Source organism: Eubalaena glacialis, chromosome 9 (genome assembly GCF_028564815.1).
Source record: "Eubalaena glacialis isolate mEubGla1 chromosome 9, mEubGla1.1.hap2.+ XY, whole genome shotgun sequence".
NCBI lineage: Eukaryota > Metazoa > Chordata > Mammalia > Artiodactyla > Balaenidae > Eubalaena > Eubalaena glacialis.
The window spans coordinates 94,967,853-94,990,096 of record NC_083724.1 but is presented as its reverse complement, the minus strand read 5'-3'; positions in this window follow the sequence as shown (position 1 = coordinate 94,990,096).

The window sequence follows — 22,244 nt, the reverse complement described above, 5'->3', positions numbered from 1 at the left end:
CTGCCGCGAGGGATCTAGGCGGCCTGAAAAGCTTACTAGCGTTCAACTAAAGCAGGAGAGCGACTAAGGCCTCATGGAAGCTGTTGCACGCCTAACCCGCTGTAAGGCATATCAGGGCCCTCCTTCGAAGTTAGGCCTCACTTTGAGTTTCCCTTTAGCTATAGAACAGGACAGGATCAGCTCTGACTCAGAAACTGGAATACCATGTTTCTTCGTGACACCTCTTTTTCCCTCTCACAGCCATGCCTGTCGTGTGTATAAACCCGACACCAACAGTGTTTTTCACTTAGCTTCAAGGCGCATAAAAGGAGCTTTCATGATGGGAAACAAGGCTAGTCCCATCAGGTCCTGTTTCCAGATTGACACGCAGCGTAAGTATCTGTGGTTTCTAAGAGGACAAAAGAGACCTAGCTAGCTACTTGGCTCTTCCCAGAATCAAGTTTTCTGCACAGGGTGTTGTACATGTAGCGACGTGCCTAGACAATAGACTGCCCTAGGTCTCCTAAGAGCCCTGTGCATGTCCCCAAAGCCTGAAGTGTTACACAGAAAACTGTGCTTTAGTGGAAGTTGGAATGCAAGCCGTCTTTCTCCTTGAGATACGGTGACTTCAGGTATGAGGTCCTCGAAGGACTTCAAAGCAGAGAGTTTTGCTCAGTACACAGCTCAGAATAGGGCGATGAGGCAGACTTCCATGGTATGCTGGACTTGCTAGAACCGTGTTCCTGAGGCTGCTGGTGAGCTGAGGAAATCTAGCTTTCCCAAGAAAGAGTGCAGTTTGTTATGCTTCACTCGGCCTACAGAGGGGCACAGTGAAGGGCCTACGGGTGTGAGTGTGGCCCGGCAAGCCCAGGGGAGCCCTGGGGTACTCAGAGTTCTTGTACGGAAACGGGTACTGGCACGAGTGGGACTGGAGTCCTGAGAAGATTAGTACCTTTAAACTAATGCAGAACTGTGACTAAGGACTCAAGGAAAAGGCTGCACAACTACCCTTCTGGATGGCAAATCAGAGCTGTAGGCCAGGGTAGAGTGCACGTCAAGATTCCCCTTAGCTCTAGTGCAGGGCAGGATATGCTCCTAACCAGAGCCTGGAAGCACCCGCTTTCTTTCGAGATAACTCATGTTCTTCCAGAGCCATGCCTGGAGTGAATACAAGTCCCACAACCACAGTGTTTTTCAGGTAGCTTTAAGGCCGCTTGAATGGAGCTTTCAAGACGGGAAAACAAGGCTTGACTCCTAAGGCCGCCATTTCCAGGTTGACACGCAGAAGAAGCATCTGTGCTTTCTAACAAGTCAAAAGAGACCTAGCTACTCCCTGGGTCTTGGAGAATCCACTTTCCTATGCCGGGTGTTCTGCGTGTAGCGAACTGCCTAAATGAAAGAATTCCCTAGGTGTCCTGGCTCCTGGGCATCTTCCAAAAGCCTGTAGCATTATACCAGAAAGTGTGCTCTAGTTGCACTTGGACCACAAGCCGACTTTCTCCTAGAGGTAGGTTGACTTCAGCTATGAGGTGGTAGAAGGAATTGTAAGCAAAGAGTTTTTCTCAGTACAGCTCGGACTACTGTAAGCAGGCAGACTTGCATGGCATGCTGCACCTCCTAGAATCATGTTCCTGAGGCTATTGGTGAGCTGAGAAAATCTAGGTCCCGCGACGAAGTGTGCATCATGCTCTCCTTCACTCGGCACAGACACGGGTACTCCGAAGGGTCTACGTGTCTGAATGTTGATCTTCGACTCAGGAGAGCCTGGGGGTGCTCAGTGCCTTTGTAGGGAAGCGAGTGCTGCCGCGAGGGGTCTAGGAGTCCAGAAAAGCTTACTAGCCTTCAGCTAAAGCAGAAGAGTGACTAAGGCTTCATAGAAGCTGTTGTACGCCTATCCCGCTGCATGGCATATCAGGGCCCTCCTTCGAAGCTAGGGCTCACTTTGAGTTTCCATTTAGCTACATAACAAGGCAGGATGAGCTCTGACTCAGAAACTGAAATACCCTGTCTCTTCGTGTAACCTCTTTTTCCCTCTCACAGCCATGCCTGCCGTGAGTATAAGCCTGACAACCACAGTGTTTTTAAGGGAGCTTCAAGGCGCAGAAGAAGAGCTTTCAAGGTGGGAAAACAAAGCCAGTCGCATCAAGCACCATCACCAGATTGACACGCAGCATAAGTGTCTGTGGGTACTGGCAGGTCAAAAGAGACCTAGCTACCTCCCTGGCTCTTCCCTGATTCAACTTTTCTGCATAGGGCGCTCTGCGTGTAGCGAACTGCTTAGATGAAAGACTGCCCTAGGTCTCCTAGGTTCCTGTGCCTCTCCCAAAAACCTGAAGTGTTCCACACAAAACTGTGCTGTAGTGGAAGTTGCAGTGCAAGCTGCCTTTCTCCTAGAGATACGGTGACTTCAGGGATGAGGTCCTAGAAGGACTTGTAAGCAGAGAGTTTTTCTCAGTACCGCTCAGACTAGGGCAACGAGGACGACTTCCATGGTATGCTGGCCTTGCTAGAACCGTGTTGATGAAGCCGTTGGTGAGCTGGGGATATCTAGCTCGCCCAAGGAAGAGTGCAGCGGGTTACCCTTCACTTGGCCTACCCAGGGGCACCCTGATGGGCCTACGGGTCTGAGTGTGGCCCAGCAAGCCCAGGGGAGCCTGGGGGTACTCAGTATCCTTGTACGGAAACGAGTGCTGCCGCGAGGGATCTAGGAGGCCTGAAAAGCTTACTAGCGTTCAACTAAAGCAGAAGAGCGACTAAGGCCTCATGGAAGCTGTTGCACGCCTACCCCGCTGTAAGGCATATCAGGGGCCGCCTTCGAAGCGAGGGCTCACTTTGAGTTTCCCCTTAGCTATAAAACAGGACAGGATGAGCTCTGATTTAGAAACTGAAATACCCTGTCTCGTCGTGAAACCTCTTTTGCCCTCTCACAGCCATGCCTGCCGTGAGTATAAGCCTGACATCCACAGTGTTTTTAAGGGAGCTTCAAGGCGCAGAAGAAGAGCTTTCAAGGTGGGAAAACAAGGCCAGTCGCATCAGGCACCATCACCAGATTGACATGCAGCATAACTGTCTGTGGGTACTGGCAGGTCAAAACAGACCTAGCTACCTCCCTGGCTCTTCCCTGATTCAACTTTTCTGCATAGGGCGCTCTGCGTGTAGCGAACTGCTTCGATCAAAGACTGCCTTAGGTCTCCTAGGGTCCTGTGCCTCTCCCAAAAACCTGAAGTGTTCCACACAAAACTGTGCTGTAGTGGAAGTTGCTGTGCAAGCTGCCTTTCTCCTAGAGATACGGTGACTTCAGGGATGAGGTCCTAGAAGGACTTGTAAGCAGAGAGTTTTTCTCAGTACCGCTCAGACTAGGGCAACGAGGACGACTTCCATGGTATGCTGGCCTTGCTAGAACCGTGTTGATGAAGCCGTTGGTGAGCTGGGGATATCTAGCTCGCCCAAGGAAGAGTGCAGCGGGTTACCCTTCACTCGGCCTACCCAGGGGCACCCTGATGGGCCTACGGGTCTGAGTGCGGCCCAGCAAGCCAAGGGGGGCCTGCGGGTACTCAGTATCCTTGTACGGAAACGAGTGCTGCCGCGAGGGATCTAGGCGGCCTGAAAAGCTTACTAGCGTTCAACTAAAGCAGGAGAGCGACTAAGGCCTCATGGAAGCTGTTGCACGCCTAACCCGCTGTAAGGCATATCAGGGCCCTCCTTCGAAGTTAGGCCTCACTTTGAGTTTCCCTTTAGCTATAGAACAGGACAGGATCAGCTCTGACTCAGAAACTGGAATACCATGTTTCTTCGTGACACCTCTTTTTCCCTCTCACAGCCATGCCTGTCGTGTGTATAAACCCGACACCAACAGTGTTTTTCACTTAGCTTCAAGGCGCATAAAAGGAGCTTTCATGATGGGAAACAAGGCTAGTCCCATCAGGTCCTGTTTCCAGATTGACACGCAGCGTAAGTATCTGTGGTTTCTAAGAGGACAAAAGAGACCTAGCTAGCTACTTGGCTCTTCCCAGAATCAAGTTTTCTGCACAGGGTGTTGTACATGTAGCGACGTGCCTAGACAATAGACTGCCCTAGGTCTCCTAAGAGCCCTGTGCATGTCCCCAAAGCCTGAAGTGTTACACAGAAAACTGTGCTTTAGTGGAAGTTGGAATGCAAGCCGTCTTTCTCCTTGAGATACGGTGACTTCAGGTATGAGGTCCTCGAAGGACTTCAAAGCAGAGAGTTTTGCTCAGTACACAGCTCAGAATAGGGCGATGAGGCAGACTTCCATGGTATGCTGGACTTGCTAGAACCGTGTTCCTGAGGCTGCTGGTGAGCTGAGGAAATCTAGCTTTCCCAAGAAAGAGTGCAGTTTGTTATGCTTCACTCGGCCTACAGAGGGGCACAGTGAAGGGCCTACGGGTGTGAGTGTGGCCCGGCAAGCCCAGGGGAGCCCTGGGGTACTCAGAGTTCTTGTACGGAAACGGGTACTGGCACGAGTGGGACTGGAGTCCTGAGAAGATTAGTACCTTTAAACTAATGCAGAACTGTGACTAAGGACTCAAGGAAAAGGCTGCACAACTACCCTTCTGGATGGCAAATCAGAGCTGTAGGCCAGGGTAGAGTGCACGTCAAGATTCCCCTTAGCTCTAGTGCAGGGCAGGATATGCTCCTAACCAGAGCCTGGAAGCACCCGCTTTCTTTCGAGATAACTCATGTTCTTCCAGAGCCATGCCTGGAGTGAATACAAGTCCCACAACCACAGTGTTTTTCAGGTAGCTTTAAGGCCGCTTGAATGGAGCTTTCAAGACGGGAAAACAAGGCTTGACTCCTAAGGCCGCCATTTCCAGGTTGACACGCAGAAGAAGCATCTGTGCTTTCTAACAAGTCAAAAGAGACCTAGCTACTCCCTGGGTCTTGGAGAATCCACTTTCCTATGCCGGGTGTTCTGCGTGTAGCGAACTGCCTAAATGAAAGAATTCCCTAGGTGTCCTGGCTCCTGGGCATCTTCCAAAAGCCTGTAGCATTATACCAGAAAGTGTGCTCTAGTTGCACTTGGACCACAAGCCGACTTTCTCCTAGAGGTAGGTTGACTTCAGCTATGAGGTGGTAGAAGGAATTGTAAGCAAAGAGTTTTTCTCAGTACAGCTCGGACTACTGTAAGCAGGCAGACTTGCATGGCATGCTGCACCTCCTAGAATCATGTTCCTGAGGCTATTGGTGAGCTGAGAAAATCTAGGTCCCGCGACGAAGTGTGCATCATGCTCTCCTTCACTCGGCACAGACACGGGTACTCCGAAGGGTCTACGTGTCTGAATGTTGATCTTCGACTCAGGAGAGCCTGGGGGTGCTCAGTGCCTTTGTAGGGAAGCGAGTGCTGCCGCGAGGGGTCTAGGAGTCCAGAAAAGCTTACTAGCCTTCAGCTAAAGCAGAAGAGTGACTAAGGCTTCATAGAAGCTGTTGTACGCCTATCCCGCTGCATGGCATATCAGGGCCCTCCTTCGAAGCTAGGGCTCACTTTGAGTTTCCATTTAGCTACATAACAAGGCAGGATGAGCTCTGACTCAGAAACTGAAATACCCTGTCTCTTCGTGTAACCTCTTTTTCCCTCTCACAGCCATGCCTGCCGTGAGTATAAGCCTGACAACCACAGTGTTTTTAAGGGAGCTTCAAGGCGCATAAGAAGAGCTTTCAAGGTGGGAAAACAAGGCCAGTCGCATCAGGCACCATCACCAGATTGACATGCAGCATAAGTGTCTGTGGGTACTGGCAGGTCAAAAGAGACCTAGCTACCTCCCTGGCTCTTCCCTGATTCAACTTTTCTGCATAGGGCGCTCTGCGTGTAGCGAACTGCTTCGATGACAGACTGCCCTAGGTCTCCTAGGGTCCTGTGCCTCTCCCAAAAACCTGAAGTGTTCCACACAAAACTGTGCTGTAGTGGAAGTTGCAGTGCAAGCTGCCTTTCTCCTAGAGATACGGTGACTTCAGGGATGAGGTCCTAGAAGGACTTGTAAGCAGAGAGTTTTTCTCAGTACCGCTCAGACTAGGGCAACGAGGACGACTTCCATGGTATGCTGGCCTTGCTAGAACCGTGTTGATGAAGCCGTTGGTGAGCTGGGGATATCTAGCTCGCCCAAGGAAGAGTGCAGCGGGTTACCCTTCACTTGGCCTACCCAGGGGCACCCTGCTGGGCCTACGGGTCTGAGTGTGGCCCAGCAAGTCCAGGGGAGCCTGGGGATACTCAGTATCCTTGTACGGAAACGAGTGCTGCCGCGAGGGATCTAGGAGGCCTGAAAAGCTTACTAGCGTTCAACTAAAGCAGAAGAGCGACTAAGGCCTCATGGAAGCTGTTGCACGCCTACCCCGCTGTAAGGCATATCAGGGGCCGCCTTCGAAGCGAGGGCTCACTTTGAGTTTCCCCTTAGCTATAAAACAGGACAGGATGAGCTCTGATTTAGAAACTGAAATACCCTGTCTCGTCGTGAAACCTCTTTTGCCCTCTCACAGCCATGCCTGCCGTGAGTATAAGCCTGACAACCACAGTGTTTTTAAGGGAGCTTCAAGGCGCAGAAGAAGAGCTTTCAAGGTGGGAAAACAAGGCCAGTCGCTTCAGGCACCATCACCAGATTGACATGCAGCATAAGTGTCTGTGGGTACTGGCAGGTCAAAAGAGACCTAGCTACCTCCCTGGCTCTTCCCTGATTCAACTTTTCTGCATAGGGCGCTCTGCGTGTAGCGAACTGCTTCGATGACAGACTGCCCTAGGTCTCCTAGGGTCCTGTGCCTCTCCCAAAACCTGAAGTGTTCCACACAAAACTGTGCTGTAGTGGAAGTTGCTGTGCAAGCTGCCTTTCTCCTAGAGATACGGTGACTTCAGGGATGAGGTCCTAGAAGGACTTGTAAGCAGAGAGTTTTTCTCAGTACCGCTCAGACTAGGGCAACGAGGATGACTTCCATGGTATGCTGCCCTTGCTAGAACCGTGTTGATGAAGCCGTTGGTGAGCTGGGGATATCTAGCTCGCCCAAGGAAGAGTGCAGCGGGTTACCCTTCACTCGGCCTACCCAGGGGCACCCTGATGGGCCTACGGGTCTGAGTGCGGCCCAGCAAGCCCAGGGGAGCCTGCGGGTACTCAGTATCCTTGTACGGAAACGAGTGCTGCCGCGAGGGATCTAAGCGGCCTGAAAAGCTTACTAGCGTTCAACTAAAGCAGGAGAGCGACTAAGGCCTCATGGAAGCTGTTGCACGCCTAACCCGCTGTAAGGCATATCAGGGCCCTCCTTCGAAGTTAGGCCTCACTTTGAGTTTCCCTTTAGCTATAGAACAGGACAGGATCAGCTCTGACTCAGAAACTGGAATACCATGTTTCTTCGTGACACCTCTTTTTCCCTCTCACAGCCATGCCTGTCGTGTGTATAAGCCCGACACCAACAGTGTTTTTCACTTAGCTTCAAGGCGCATAAAAGGAGCTTTCATGATGGGAAACAAGGCTAGTCCCATCAGGTCCTGTTTCCAGATTGACACGCAGCGTAAGTATCTGTGGTTTCTAAGAGGACAAAAGAGACCTAGCTAGCTACTTGGCTCTTCCCAGAATCAAGTTTTCTGCACAGGGTGTTGTACATGTAGCGACGTGCCTAGACAATAGACTGCCCTAGGTCTCCTAAGAGCCCTGTGCATGTCCCCAAAGCCTGAAGTGTTACACAGAAAACTGTGCTTTAGTGGAAGTTGGAATGCAAGCCGTCTTTCTCCTTGAGATACGGTGACTTCAGGTATGAGGTCCTCGAAGGACTTCAAAGCAGAGAGTTTTGCTCAGTACAGCTCAGAATAGGGCGATGAGGCAGACTTCCATGGTATGCGGGACTTGCTAGAACCGTGTTCCAGAGGCTGCTGGTGAGCTGAGGAAATCTAGCTTTCCCAAGAAAGAGTGCAGTTTGTTATGCTTCACTCGGCCTACAGAGGGGCACAGTGAAGGGCCTACGGGTGTGAGTGTGGCCCGGCAAGCCCAGGGGAGCCCTGGGGTACTCAGAGTTCTTGTACGGAAACGGGTACTGGCACGAGTGGGACTGGAGTCCTGAGAAGATTAGTACCTTTAAACTAATGCAGAACTGTGACTAAGGACTCAAGGAAAAGGCTGCACAACTACCCTTCTGGATGGCAAATCAGAGCTGTAGGCCAGGGTAGAGTGCACGTCAAGATTCCCCTTAGCTCTAGTGCAGGGCAGGATATGCTCCTAACCAGAGCCTGGAAGCACCCGCTTTCTTTCGAGATAACTCATGTTCTTCCAGAGCCATGCCTGGAGTGAATACAAGTCCCACAACCACAGTGTTTTTCAGGTAGCTTTAAGGCCGCTTGAATGGAGCTTTCAAGACGGGAAAACAAGGCTTGACTCCTAAGGCCGCCATTTCCAGGTTGACACGCAGAAGAAGCATCTGTGCTTTCTAACAAGTCAAAAGAGACCTAGCTACTCCCTGGGTCTTGGAGAATCCACTTTCCTATGCCGGGTGTTCTGCGTGTAGCGAACTGCCTAAATGAAAGAATTCCCTAGGTGTCCTGGCTCCTGGGCATCTTCCAAAAGCCTGTAGCATTATACCAGAAAGTGTGCTCTAGTTGCACTTGGACCACAAGCCGACTTTCTCCTAGAGGTAGGTTGACTTCAGCTATGAGGTGGTAGAAGGAATTGTAAGCAAAGAGTTTTTCTCAGTACAGCTCGGACTACTGTAAGCAGGCAGACTTGCATGGCATGCTGCACCTCCTAGAATCATGTTCCTGAGGCTATTGGTGAGCTGAGAAAATCTAGGTCCCACGACGAAGTGTGCATCATACTCTCCTTCACTCGGCACAGACACGGGTACTCCGAAGGGTCTACGTGTCTGAATGTTGATCTTCGACTCAGGAGAGCCTGGGGGTGCTCAGTGCCTTTGTAGGGAAGCGAGTGCTGCCGCGAGGGGTCTATGAGTCCAGAAAAGCTTACTAGCCTTCAGCTAAAGCAGAAGAGTGACTAAGGCTTCATAGAAGCTGTTGTACGCCTATCCCGCTGCATGGCATATCAGGGCCCTCCTTCGAAGCTAGGGCTCACTTTGAGTTTCCATTTAGCTACATAACAAGGCAGGATGAGCTCTGACTCAGAAACTGAAATACCCTGTCTCTTCGTGTAACCTCTTTTTCCCTCTCACAGCCATGCCTGCCGTGAGTATAAGCCTGACAACCACAGTGTTTTTAAGGGAGCCTCAAGGCGCAGAAGAAGAGCTTTCAAAGTGGGAAAACAAGGCCAGTCGCATCAGGCACCATCACCAGATTGACATGCAGCATAAGTGTCTGTGGGTACTGGCAGGTCAAAAGAGACCTAGCTACCTCCCTGGCTCTTCCCTGATTCAACTTTTCTGCATAGGGCGCTCTGCGTGTAGCGAACTGCTTAGATGAAAGACTGCCCTAGGTCTCCTAGGGTCCTGTGCCTCTCCCAAAAACCTGAAGTGTTCCACACAAAACTGTGCTGTAGTGGAAGTTGCTGTGCAAGCTGCCTTTCTCCTAGAGATACGGTGACTTCAGGGATGAGGTCCTAGAAGGACTTGTAAGCAGAGAGTTTTTCTCAGTACCGCTCAGACTAGGGCAACGAGGACGACTTCCATGGTATGCTGGCCTTGCTAGAACCGTGTTGATGAAGCCGTTGGTGAGCTGGGGATATCTAGCTCGCCCAAGGAAGAGTGCAGCGGGTTACCCTTCACTTGGCCTACCCAGGGGCACCCTGATGGGCCTACGGGTCTGAGTGTGGCCCAGCAAGCCCAGGGGAGCCTGTGGGTACTCAGTATCCTTGTACGGAAACGAGTGCTGCCGCGAGGGATCTAGGAGGCCTGAAAAGCTTACTAGCGTTCAACTAAAGCAGAAGAGCGACTAAGGCCTCATGGAAGCTGTTGCACGCCTACCCCGCTGTAAGGCATATCAGGGGCCGCCTTCGAAGCGAGGGCTCACATTGAGTTTCCCCTTAGCTATAAAACAGGACAGGATGAGCTCTGATTTAGAAACTGAAATACCCTGTCTCGTCGTGAAACCTCTTTTGCCCTCTCACAGCCATGCCTGCCGTGAGTATAAGCCTGAAAACCACAGTGTTTTTAAGGGAGCTTCAAGGCGCAGAAGAAGAGCTTTCAAGGTGGGAAAACAAGGCCAGTCGCTTCAGGCACCATCACCAGATTGACATGCAGCATAAGTGTCTGTGGGTACTGGCAGGTCAAAAGAGACCTAGCTACCTCCCTGGCTCTTCCCTGATTCAACTTTTCTGCATAGGGCGCTCTGCGTGTAGCGAACTGCTTCGATGACAGACTGCCCTAGGTCTCCTAGGGTCCTGTGCCTCTCCCAAAACCTGAAGTGTTCCACACAAAACTGTGCTGTAGTGGAAGTTGCTTTGCAAGCTGCCTTTCTCCTAGAGATACGGTGACTTCAGGGATGAGGTCCTAGAAGGACTTGTAAGCAGAGAGTTTTTCTCAGTACCGCTCAGACTAGGGCAACGAGGACGACTTCCATGGTATGCTGGCCTTGCTAGAACCATGTTGATGAAGCCGTTGGTGAGCTGGGGATATCTAGCTCGCCCAAGGAAGAGTGCAGCGGGTTACCCTTCACTCGGCCTACCCAGGGGCACCCTGATGGGCCTACGGCTCTGAGTGCGGCCCAGCAAGCCCAGGGGAGCCTGCGGGTACTCAGTATCCTTGTACGGAAACGAGTGCTGCCGCGAGGGATCTAGGCGGCCTGAAAAGCTTACTAGCGTTCAACTAAAGCAGGAGAGCGACTAAGGCCTCATGGAAGCTGTTGCACGCCTAACCCGCTGTAAGGCATATCAGGGCCCTCCTTCGAAGTTAGGCCTCACTTTGAGTTTCCCTTTAGCTATAGAACAGGACAGGATCAGCTCTGACTCAGAAACTGGAATACCATGTTTCTTCGTGACACCTCTTTTTCCCTCTCACAGCCATGCCTGTCGTGTGTATAAGCCCGACACCAACAGTGTTTTTCACTTAGCTTCAAGGCGCATAAAAGGAGCTTTCATGATGGGAAACAAGGCTAGTCCCATCAGGTCCTGTTTCCAGATTGACACGCAGCGTAAGTATCTGTGGTTTCTAAGAGGACAAAAGAGACCTAGCTAGCTACTTGGCTCTTCCCAGAATCAAGTTTTCTGCACAGGGTGTTGTACATGTAGCGACGTGCCTAGACAATAGACTGCCCTAGGTCTCCTAAGAGCCCTGTGCATGTCCCCAAAGCCTGAAGTGTTACACAGAAAACTGTGCTTTAGTGGAAGTTGGAATGCAAGCCGTCTTTCTCCTTGAGATACGGTGACTTCAGGTATGAGGTCCTCGAAGGACTTCAAAGCAGAGAGTTTTGCTCAGTACAGCTCAGAATAGGGCGATGAGGCAGACTTCCATGGTATGCGGGACTTGCTAGAACCGTGTTCCAGAGGCTGCTGGTGAGCTGAGGAAATCTAGCTTTCCCAAGAAAGAGTGCAGTTTGTTATGCTTCACTCGGCCTACAGAGGGGCACAGTGAAGGGCCTATGGGTGTGAGTGTGGCCCGGCAAGCCCAGGGGAGCCCTGGGGTACTCAGAGTTCTTGTACGGAAACGGGTACTGGCACGAGTGGGACTGGAGTCCTGAGAAGATTAGTACCTTTAAACTAATGCAGAACTGTGACTAAGGACTCAAGGAAAAGGCTGCACAACTACCCTTCTGGATGGCAAATCAGAGCTGTAGGCCAGGGTAGAGTGCACGTCAAGATTCCCCTTAGCTCTAGTGCAGGGCAGGATATGCTCCTAACCAGAGCCTGGAAGCACCCGCTTTCTTTCGAGATAACTCATGTTCTTCCAGAGCCATGCCTGGAGTGAATACAAGTCCCACAACCACAGTGTTTTTCAGGTAGCTTTAAGGCCGCTTGAATGGAGCTTTCAAGACGGGAAAACAAGGCTTGACTCCTAAGGCCGCCATTTCCAGGTTGACACGCAGAAGAAGCATCTGTGCTTTCTAACAAGTCAAAAGAGACCTAGCTACTCCCTGGGTCTTGGAGAATCCACTTTCCTATGCCGGGTGTTCTGCGTGTAGCGAACTGCCTAAATGAAAGAATTCCCTAGGTGTCCTGGCTCCTGGGCATCTTCCAAAAGCCTGTAGCATTATACCAGAAACTGTGCTCTAGTTGCACTTGGACCACAAGCCGACTTTCTCCTAGAGGTAGGTTGACTTCAGCTATGAGGTGGTAGAAGGAATTGTAAGCAAAGAGTTTTTCTCAGTACAGCTCGGACTACTGTAAGCAGGCAGACTTGCATGGCATGCTGCACCTCCTAGAATCATGTTCCTGAGGCTATTGGTGAGCTGAGAAAATCTAGGTCCCGCGACGAAGTGTGCATCATGCTCTCCTTCACTCGGCACAGACACGGGTACTCCGAAGGGTCTACGTGTCTGAATGTTGATCTTCGACTCAGGAGAGCCTGGGGGTGCTCAGTGCCTTTGTAGGGAAGCGAGTGCTGCCGCGAGGGGTCTATGAGTCCAGAAAAGCTTACTAGCCTTCAGCTAAAGCAGAAGAGTGACTAAGGCTTCATAGAAGCTGTTGTACGCCTATCCCGCTGCATGGCATATCAGGGCCCTCCTTCGAAGCTAGGGCTCACTTTGAGTTTCCATTTAGCTACATAACAAGGCAGGATGAGCTCTGACTCAGAAACTGAAATACCCTGTCTCTTCGTGTAACCTCTTTTTCCCTCTCACAGCCATGCCTGCCGTGAGTATAAGCCTGACAACCACAGTGTTTTTAAGGGAGCTTCAAGGCGCAGAAGAAGACCTTTCAAAGTGGGAAAACAAGGCCAGTCGCATCAGGCACCATCACCAGATTGACATGCAGCATAAGTGTCTGTGGGTACTGGCAGGTCAAAAGAGACCTAGCTACCTCCCTGGCTCTTCCCTGATTCAACTTTTCTGCATAGGGCGCTCTGCGTGTAGCGAACTGCTTAGATGAAAGACTGCCCTAGGTCTCCTAGGGTCCTGTGCCTCTCCCAAAAACCTGAAGTGTTCCACACAAAACTGTGCTGTAGTGGAAGTTGCAGTGCAAGCTGCCTTTCTCCTAGAGATACGGTGACTTCAGGGATGAGGTCCTAGAAGGACTTGTAAGCAGAGAGTTTTTCTCAGTACCGCTCAGACTAGGGCAACGAGGACGACTTCCATGGTATGCTGGCCTTGCTAGAACCGTGTTGATGAAGCCGTTGGTGAGCTGGGGATATCTAGCTCGCCCAAGGAAGAGTGCAGCGGGTTACCCTTCACTTGGCCTACCCAGGGGCACCCTGCTGGGCCTACGGGTCTGAGTGTGGCCCAGCAAGCCCAGGGGAGCCTGTGGGTACTCAGTATCCTTGTACGGAAACGAGTGCTGCCGCGAGGGATCTAGGAGGCCTGAAAAGCTTACTAGCGTTCAACTAAAGCAGAAGAGCGACTAAGGCCTCATGGAAGCTGTTGCACGCCTACCCCGCTGTAAGGCATATCAGGGGCCGCCTTCGAAGCGAGGGCTCACTTTGAGTTTCCCCTTAGCTATAAAACAGGACAGGATGAGCTCTGATTTAGAAACTGAAATACCCTGTCTCGTCGTGAAACCTCTTTTGCCCTCTCACAGCCATGCCTGCCGTGAGTATAAGCCTGACAACCACAGTGTTTTTAAGGGAGCTTCAAGGCGCAGAAGAAGAGCTTTCAAGGTGGGAAAACAAGGCCAGTCGCTTCAGGCACCATCACCAGATTGACATGCAGCATAAGTGTCTGTGGGTACTGGCAGGTCAAAAGAGACCTAGCTACCTCCCTGGCTCTTCCCTGATTCAACTTTTCTGCATAGGGCGCTCTGCGTGTAGCGAACTGCTTCGATGACAGACTGCCCTAGGTCTCCTAGGGTCCTGTGCCTCTCCCAAAACCTGAAGTGTTCCACACAAAACTGTGCTGTAGTGGAAGTTGCTGTGCAAGCTGCCTTTCTCCTAGAGATACAGGGATGAGGTCCTAGAAGGACTTGTAAGCAGAGAGTTTTTCTCAGTACCGCTCAGACTAGGGCAACGAGGACGACTTCCATGGTATGGTGGCCTTGCTAGAACCGTGTTGATGAAGCCGTTGGTGAGCTGGGGATATCTAGCTCGCCCAAGGAAGAGTGCAGCGGGTTACCCTTCACTCGGCCTACCCAGGGGCACCCTGATGGGCCTACGGCTCTGAGTGCGGCCCAGCAAGCCCAGGGGAGCCTGCGGGTACTCAGTATCCTTGTACGGAAACGAGTGCTGCCGCGAGGGATCTAGGCGGCCTGAAAAGCTTACTAGCGTTCAACTAAAGCAGGAGAGCGACTAAGGCCTCATGGAAGCTGTTGCACGCCTAACCCGCTGTAAGGCATATCAGGGCCCTCCTTCGAAGTTAGGCCTCACTTTGAGTTTCCCTTTAGCTATAGAACAGGACAGGATCAGCTCTGACTCAGAAACTGGAATACCATGTTTCTTCGTGACACCTCTTTTTCCCTCTCACAGCCATGCCTGTCGTGTGTATAAGCCCGACACCAACAGTGTTTTTCACTTAGCTTCAAGGCGCATAAAAGGAGCTTTCATGATGGGAAACAAGGCTAGTCCCATCAGGTCCTGTTTCCAGATTGACACGCAGCGTAAGTATCTGTGGTTTCTAAGAGGACAAAAGAGACCTAGCTAGCTACTTGGCTCTTCCCAGAATAAAGTTTTCTGCACAGGGTGTTGTACATGTAGCGACGTGCCTAGACAATAGACTGCCCTAGGTCTCCTAAGAGCCCTGTGCATGTCCCCAAAGCCTGAAGTGTTACACAGAAAAGTGTGCTTTAGTGGAAGTTGGAATGCAAGCCGTCTTTCTCCTTGAGATACGGTGACTTCAGGTATGAGGTCCTCGAAGGACTTCAAAGCAGAGAGTTTTGCTCAGTACAGCTCAGAATAGGGCGATGAGGCAGACTTCCATGGTATGCGGGACTTGCTAGAACCGTGTTCCAGAGGCTGCTGGTGAGCTGAGGAAATCTAGCTTTCCCAAGAAAGAGTGCAGTTTGTTATGCTTCACTCGGCCTACAGAGGGGCACAGTGAAGGGCCTACGGGTGTGAGTGTGGCCCAGCAAGCCCAGGGGAGCCCTGGGGTACTCAGAGTTCTTGTACGGAAACGGGTACTGGCACGAGTGGGACTGGAGTCCTGAGAAGATTAGTACCTTTAAACTAATGCAGAACTGTGACTAAGGACTCAAGGAAAAGGCTGCACAACTACCCTTCTGGAGGGCAAATCAGAGCTGTAGGCCAGGGTAGAGTGCACGTCAAGATTCCCCTTAGCTCTAGTGCAGGGCAGGATATGCTCCTAACCAGAGCCTGGAAGCACCCGCTTTCTTTCGAGATAACTCATGTTCTTCCAGAGCCATGCCTGGAGTGAATACAAGTCCCACAACCACAGTGTTTTTCAGGTAGCTTTAAGGCCGCTTGAATGGAGCTTTCAAGATGGGAAAACAAGGCTTGACTCCTAAGGCCGCCATTTCCAGGTTGACACGCAGAAGAAGCATCTGTGCTTTCTAACAAGTCAAAAGAGACCTAGCTACTCCCTGGGTCTTGGAGAATCCACTTTCCTATGCCGGGTGTTCTGCGTGTAGCGAACTGCCTAAATGAAAGAATTCCCTAGGTGTCCTGGCTCCTGGGCATCTTCCAAAAGCCTGTAGCATTATACCAGAAAGTGTGCTCTAGTTGCACTTGGACCACAAGCCGACTTTCTCCTAGAGGTAGGTTGACTTCAGCTATGAGGTGGTAGAAGGAATTGTAAGCAAAGAGTTTTTCTCAGTACAGCTCGGACTACTGTAAGCAGGCAGACTTGCATGGCATGCTGCACCTCCTAGAATCATGTTCCTGAGGCTATTGGTGAGCTGAGAAAATCTAGGTCCTGCGACGAAGTGTGCATCATGCTCTCCTTCACTCGGCACAGACACGGGTACTCCGAAGGGTCTACGTGTCTGAATGTTGATCTTCGACTCAGGAGAGCCTGGGGGTGCTCAGTGCCTTTGTAGGGAAGCGAGTGCTGCCGCGAGGGGTCTAGGAGTCCAGAAAAGCTTACTAGCGTTCAGCTAAAGCAGAAGAGTGACTAAGGCTTCATAGAAGCTGTTGTACGCCTATCCCGCTGCATGGCATATCAGGGCCCTCCTTCGAAGCTAGGGCTCACTTTGAGTTTCCATTTAGCTACATAACAAGGCAGGATGAGCTCTGACTCAGAAACTGAAATACCCTGTCTCTTCGTGTAACCTCTTTTTCCCTCTCACAGCCATGCCTGCCATGAGTATAAGCCTGACAACCACAGTGTTTTTAAGGGAGCTTCAAGGCGCAGAAGAAGAGCTTTCAAGGTGGGAAAACAAAGCCAGTCGCATCAGGCACCATCACCAGGTTGACACGCAGCATAAGTGTCCGTGGGTACTGGCACGTCAAAAGAGACCTAGCTACCCCCCTGGCTCTTCCCTGATTCAACTTTTCTGCATAGGGCGCTCTGCGTGTAGCGAACTGCTTAGATGAAAGACTGCCCTAGGTCTCCTAGGGTCCTGTGACTCTCCCCAAAACCTGAAGTGTTCCACACAAAACTGTGCTGTAGTGGAAGTTGCAGTGCAAGCTGCCTTTCTCCTAGAGATACGGTGACTTCAGGGATGAGGTCCTAGAAGGACTTGTAAGCAGAGAGTTTTTCTCAGTACCGCTCAGACTAGGGCAACGAGGACGACTTCCATGGTATGCTGGCCTTGCTAGAACCGTGTTGATGAAGCCGTTGGTGAGCTGGGGATATCTAGCTCGCCCAAGGAAGAGTGCAGCGGGTTACCCTTCACTCGGCCTACCCAGGGGCACCCTGATGGGCCTTTGGCTCTGAGTGCGGCCCAGCAAGCCCAGGGGAGCCTGCGGGTACTCAGTATCCTTGTACGGAAACGAGTGCTGCCGCGAGGGATCTAGGCGGCCTGAAAAGCTTACTAGCGTTCAACTAAAGCAGGAGAGCGACTAAGGCCTCATGGAAGCTGTTGCACGCCTAACCCGCTGTAAGGCATATCAGGGCCCTCCTTCGAAGTTAGGCCTCACTTTGAGTTTCCCTTTAGCTATAGAACAGGACAGGATCAGCTCTGACTCAGAAACTGGAATACCATGTTTCTTCGTGACACCTCTTTTTCCCTCTCACAGCCATGCCTGTCGTGTGTATAAGCCCGACACCAACAGTGTTTTTCACTTAGCTTCAAGGCGCATAAAAGGAGCTTTCATGATGGGAAACAAGGCTAGTCCCATCAGGTCCTGTTTCCAGATTGACACGCAGCGTAAGTATCTGTGGTTTCTAAGAGGACAAAAGAGACCTAGCTAGCTACTTGGCTCTTCCCAGAATCAAGTTTTCTGCACAGGGTGTTGTACATGTAGCGACGTGCCTAGACAATAGACTGCCCTAGGTCTCCTAAGAGCCCTGTGCATGTCCCCAAAGCCTGAAGTGTTACACAGAAAACTGTGCTTTAGTGGAAGTTGGAATGCAAGCCGTCTTTCTCCTTGAGATACGGTGACTTCAGGTATGAGGTCCTCGAAGGACTTCAAAGCAGAGAGTTTTGCTGAGTACACAGCTCAGAATAGGGCGATGAGGCAGACTTCCATGGTATGCTGGACTTGCTAGAACCGTGTTCCAGAGGCTGCTGGTGAGCTGAGGAAATCTAGCTTTCCCAAGAAAGAGTGCAGTTTGTTATGCTTCACTCGGCCTACAGAGGGGCACAGTGAAGGGCCTACGGGTGTGAGTGTGGCCCGGCAAGCCCAGGGGAGCCCTGGGGTACTCAGAGTTCTTGTACGGAAACGGGTACTGGCACGAGTGGGACTGGAGTCCTGAGAAGATTAGTACCTTTAAACTAATGCAGAACTGTGACTAAGGACTCAAGGAAAAGGCTGCACAACTACCCTTCTGGATGGCAAATCAGAGCTGTAGGCCAGGGTAGAGTGCACGTCAAGATTCCCCTTAGCTCTAGTGCAGGGCAGGATATGCTCCTAACCAGAGCCTGGAAGCACCCGCTTTCTTTCGAGATAACTCATGTTCTTCCAGAGCCATGCCTGGAGTGAATACAAGTCCCACAACCACAGTGTTTTTCAGGTAGCTTTAAGGCCGCTTGAATGGAGCTTTCAAGACGGGAAAACAAGGCTTGACTCCTAAGGCCGCCATTTCCAGGTTGACACGCAGAAGAAGCATCTGTGCTTTCTAACAAGTCAAAAGAGACCTAGCTACTCCCTGGGTCTTGGAGAATCCACTTTCCTATGCCGGGTGTTCTGCGTGTAGCGAACTGCCTAAATGAAAGAATTCCCTAGGTGTCCTGGCTCCTGGGCATCTTCCAAAAGCCTGTAGCATTATACCAGAAAGTGTGCTCTAGTTGCACTTGGACCACAAGCCGACTTTCTCCTAGAGGTAGGTTGACTTCAGCTATGAGGTGGTAGAAGGAATTGTAAGCAAAGAGTTTTTCTCAGTACAGCTCGGACTACTGTAAGCAGGCAGACTTGCATGGCATGCTGCACCTCCTAGAATCATGTTCCTGAGGCTATTGGTGAGCTGAGAAAATCTAGGTCCCGCGACGAAGTGTGCATCATGCTCTCCTTCACTCGGCACAGACACGGGTACTCCGAAGGGTCTACGTGTCTGAATGTTGATCTTCGACTCAGGAGAGCCTGGGGGTGCTCAGTGCCTTTGTAGGGAAGCGAGTGCTGCCGCGAGGGGTCTATGAGTCCAGAAAAGCTTACTAGCCTTCAGCTAAAGCAGAAGAGTGACTAAGGCTTCATAGAAGCTGTTGTACGCCTATCCCGCTGCATGGCATATCAGGGCCCTCCTTCGAAGCTAGGGCTCACTTTGAGTTTCCATTTAGCTACATAACAAGGCAGGATGAGCTCTGACTCAGAAACTGAAATACCCTGTCTCTTCGTGTAACCTCTTTTTCCCTCTCACAGCCATGCCTGCCGTGAGTATAAGCCTGACAACCACAGTGTTTTTAAGGGAGCTTCAAGGCGCAGAAGAAGACCTTTCAAAGTGGGAAAACAAGGCCAGTCGCATCAGGCACCATCACCAGATTGACATGCAGCATAAGTGTCTGTGGGTACTGGCAGGTCAAAAGAGACCTAGCTACCTCCCTGGCTCTTCCCTGATTCAACTTTTCTGCATAGGGCGCTCTGCGTGTAGCGAACTGCTTAGATGAAAGACTGCCCTAGGTCTCCTAGGGTCCTGTGCCTCTCCCAAAAACCTGAAGTGTTCCACACAAAACTGTGCTGTAGTGGAAGTTGCAGTGCAAGCTGCCTTTCTCCTAGAGATACGGTGACTTCAGGGATGAGGTCCTAGAAGGACTTGTAAGCAGAGAGTTTTTCTCAGTACCGCTCAGACTAGGGCAACGAGGACGACTTCCATGGTATGCTGGCCTTGCTAGAACCGTGTTGATGAAGCCGTTGGTGAGCTGGGGATATCTAGCTCGCCCAAGGAAGAGTGCAGCGGGTTACCCTTCACTTGGCCTACCCAGGGGCACCCTGCTGGGCCTACGGGTCTGAGTGTGGCCCAGCAAGCCCAGGGGAGCCTGTGGGTACTCAGTATCCTTGTACGGAAACGAGTGCTGCCGCGAGGGATCTAGGAGGCCTGAAAAGCTTACTAGCGTTCAACTAAAGCAGAAGAGCGACTAAGGCCTCATGGAAGCTGTTGCACGCCTACCCCGCTGTAAGGCATATCAGGGGCCGCCTTCGAAGCGAGGGCTCACTTTGAGTTTCCCCTTAGCTATAAAACAGGACAGGATGAGCTCTGATTTAGAAACTGAAATACCCTGTCTCGTCGTGAAACCTCTTTTGCCCTCTCACAGCCATGCCTGCCGTGAGTATAAGCCTGACAACCACAGTGTTTTTAAGGGAGCTTCAAGGCGCAGAAGAAGAGCTTTCAAGGTGGGAAAACAAGGCCAGTCGCTTCAGGCACCATCACCAGATTGACATGCAGCATAAGTGTCTGTGGGTACTGGCAGGTCAAAAGAGACCTAGCTACCTCCCTGGCTCTTCCCTGATTCAACTTTTCTGCATAGGGCGCTCTGCGTGTAGCGAACTGCTTCGATGACAGACTGCCCTAGGTCTCCTAGGGTCCTGTGCCTCTCCCAAAACCTGAAGTGTTCCACACAAAACTGTGCTGTAGTGGAAGTTGCTGTGCAAGCTGCCTTTCTCCTAGAGATACAGGGATGAGGTCCTAGAAGGACTTGTAAGCAGAGAGTTTTTCTCAGTACCGCTCAGACTAGGGCAACGAGGACGACTTCCATGGTATGCTGGCCTTGCTAGAACCGTGTTGATGAAGCCGTTGGTGAGCTGGGGATATCTAGCTCGCCCAAGGAAGAGTGCAGCGGGTTACCCTTCACTCGGCCTACCCAGGGGCACCCTGATGGGCCTACGGCTCTGAGTGCGGCCCAGCAAGCCCAGGGGAGCCTGCGGGTACTCAGTATCCTTGTACGGAAACGAGTGCTGCCGCGAGGGATCTAGGCGGCCTGAAAAGCTTACTAGCGTTCAACTAAAGCAGGAGAGCGACTAAGGCCTCATGGAAGCTGTTGCACGCCTAACCCGCTGTAAGGCATATCAGGGCCCTCCTTCGAAGTTAGGCCTCACTTTGAGTTTCCCTTTAGCTATAGAACAGGACAGGATCAGCTCTGACTCAGAAACTGGAATACCATGTTTCTTCGTGACACCTCTTTTTCCCTCTCACAGCCATGCCTGTCGTGTGTATAAGCCCGACACCAACAGTGTTTTTCACTTAGCTTCAAGGCGCATAAAAGGAGCTTTCATGATGGGAAACAAGGCTAGTCCCATCAGGTCCTGTTTCCAGATTGACACGCAGCGTAAGTATCTGTGGTTTCTAAGAGGACAAAAGAGACCTAGCTAGCTACTTGGCTCTTCCCAGAATCAAGTTTTCTGCACAGGGTGTTGTACATGTAGCGACGTGCCTAGACAATAGACTGCCCTAGGTCTCCTAAGAGCCCTGTGCATGTCCCCAAAGCCTGAAGTGTTACACAGAAAAGTGTGCTTTAGTGGAAGTTGGAATGCAAGCCGTCTTTCTCCTTGAGATACGGTGACTTCAGGTATGAGGTCCTCGAAGGACTTCAAAGCAGAGAGTTTTGCTCAGTACAGCTCAGAATAGGGCGATGAGGCAGACTTCCATGGTATGCGGGACTTGCTAGAACCGTGTTCCAGAGGCTGCTGGTGAGCTGAGGAAATCTAGCTTTCCCAAGAAAGAGTGCAGTTTGTTATGCTTCACTCGGCCTACAGAGGGGCACAGTGAAGGGCCTACGGGTGTGAGTGTGGCCCAGCAAGCCCAGGGGAGCCCTGGGGTACTCAGAGTTCTTGTACGGAAACGGGTACTGGCACGAGTGGGACTGGAGTCCTGAGAAGATTAGTACCTTTAAACTAATGCAGAACTGTGACTAAGGACTCAAGGAAAAGGCTGCACAACTACCCTTCTGGAGGGCAAATCAGAGCTGTAGGCCAGGGTAGAGTGCACGTCAAGATTCCCCTTAGCTCTAGTGCAGGGCAGGATATGCTCCTAACCAGAGCCTGGAAGCACCCGCTTTCTTTCGAGATAACTCATGTTCTTCCAGAGCCATGCCTGGAGTGAATACAAGTCCCACAACCACAGTGTTTTCCAGGTAGCTTTAAGGCCGCTTGAATGGAGCTTTCAAGATGGGAAAACAAGGCTTGACTCCTAAGGCCGCCATTTCCAGGTTGACACGCAGAAGAAGCATCTGTGCTTTCTAACAAGTCAAAAGAGACCTAGCTACTCCCTGGGTCTTGGAGAATCCACTTTCCTATGCCGGGTGTTCTGCGTGTAGCGAACTGCCTAAATGAAAGAATTCCCTAGGTGTCCTGGCTCCTGGGCATCTTCCAAAAGCCTGTAGCATTATACCAGAAAGTGTGCTCTAGTTGCACTTGGACCACAAGCCGACTTTCTCCTAGAGGTAGGTTGACTTCAGCTATGAGGTGGTAGAAGGAATTGTAAGCAAAGAGTTTTTCTCAGTACAGCTCGGACTACTGTAAGCAGGCAGACTTGCATGGCATGCTGCACCTCCTAGAATCATGTTCCTGAGGCTATTGGTGAGCTGAGAAAATCTAGGTCCTGCGACGAAGTGTGCATCATGCTCTCCTTCACTCGGCACAGACACGGGTACTCCGAAGGGTCTACGTGTCTGAATGTTGATCTTCGACTCAGGAGAGCCTGGGGGTGCTCAGTGCCTTTGTAGGGAAGCGAGTGCTGCCGCGAGGGGTCTAGGAGTCCAGAAAAG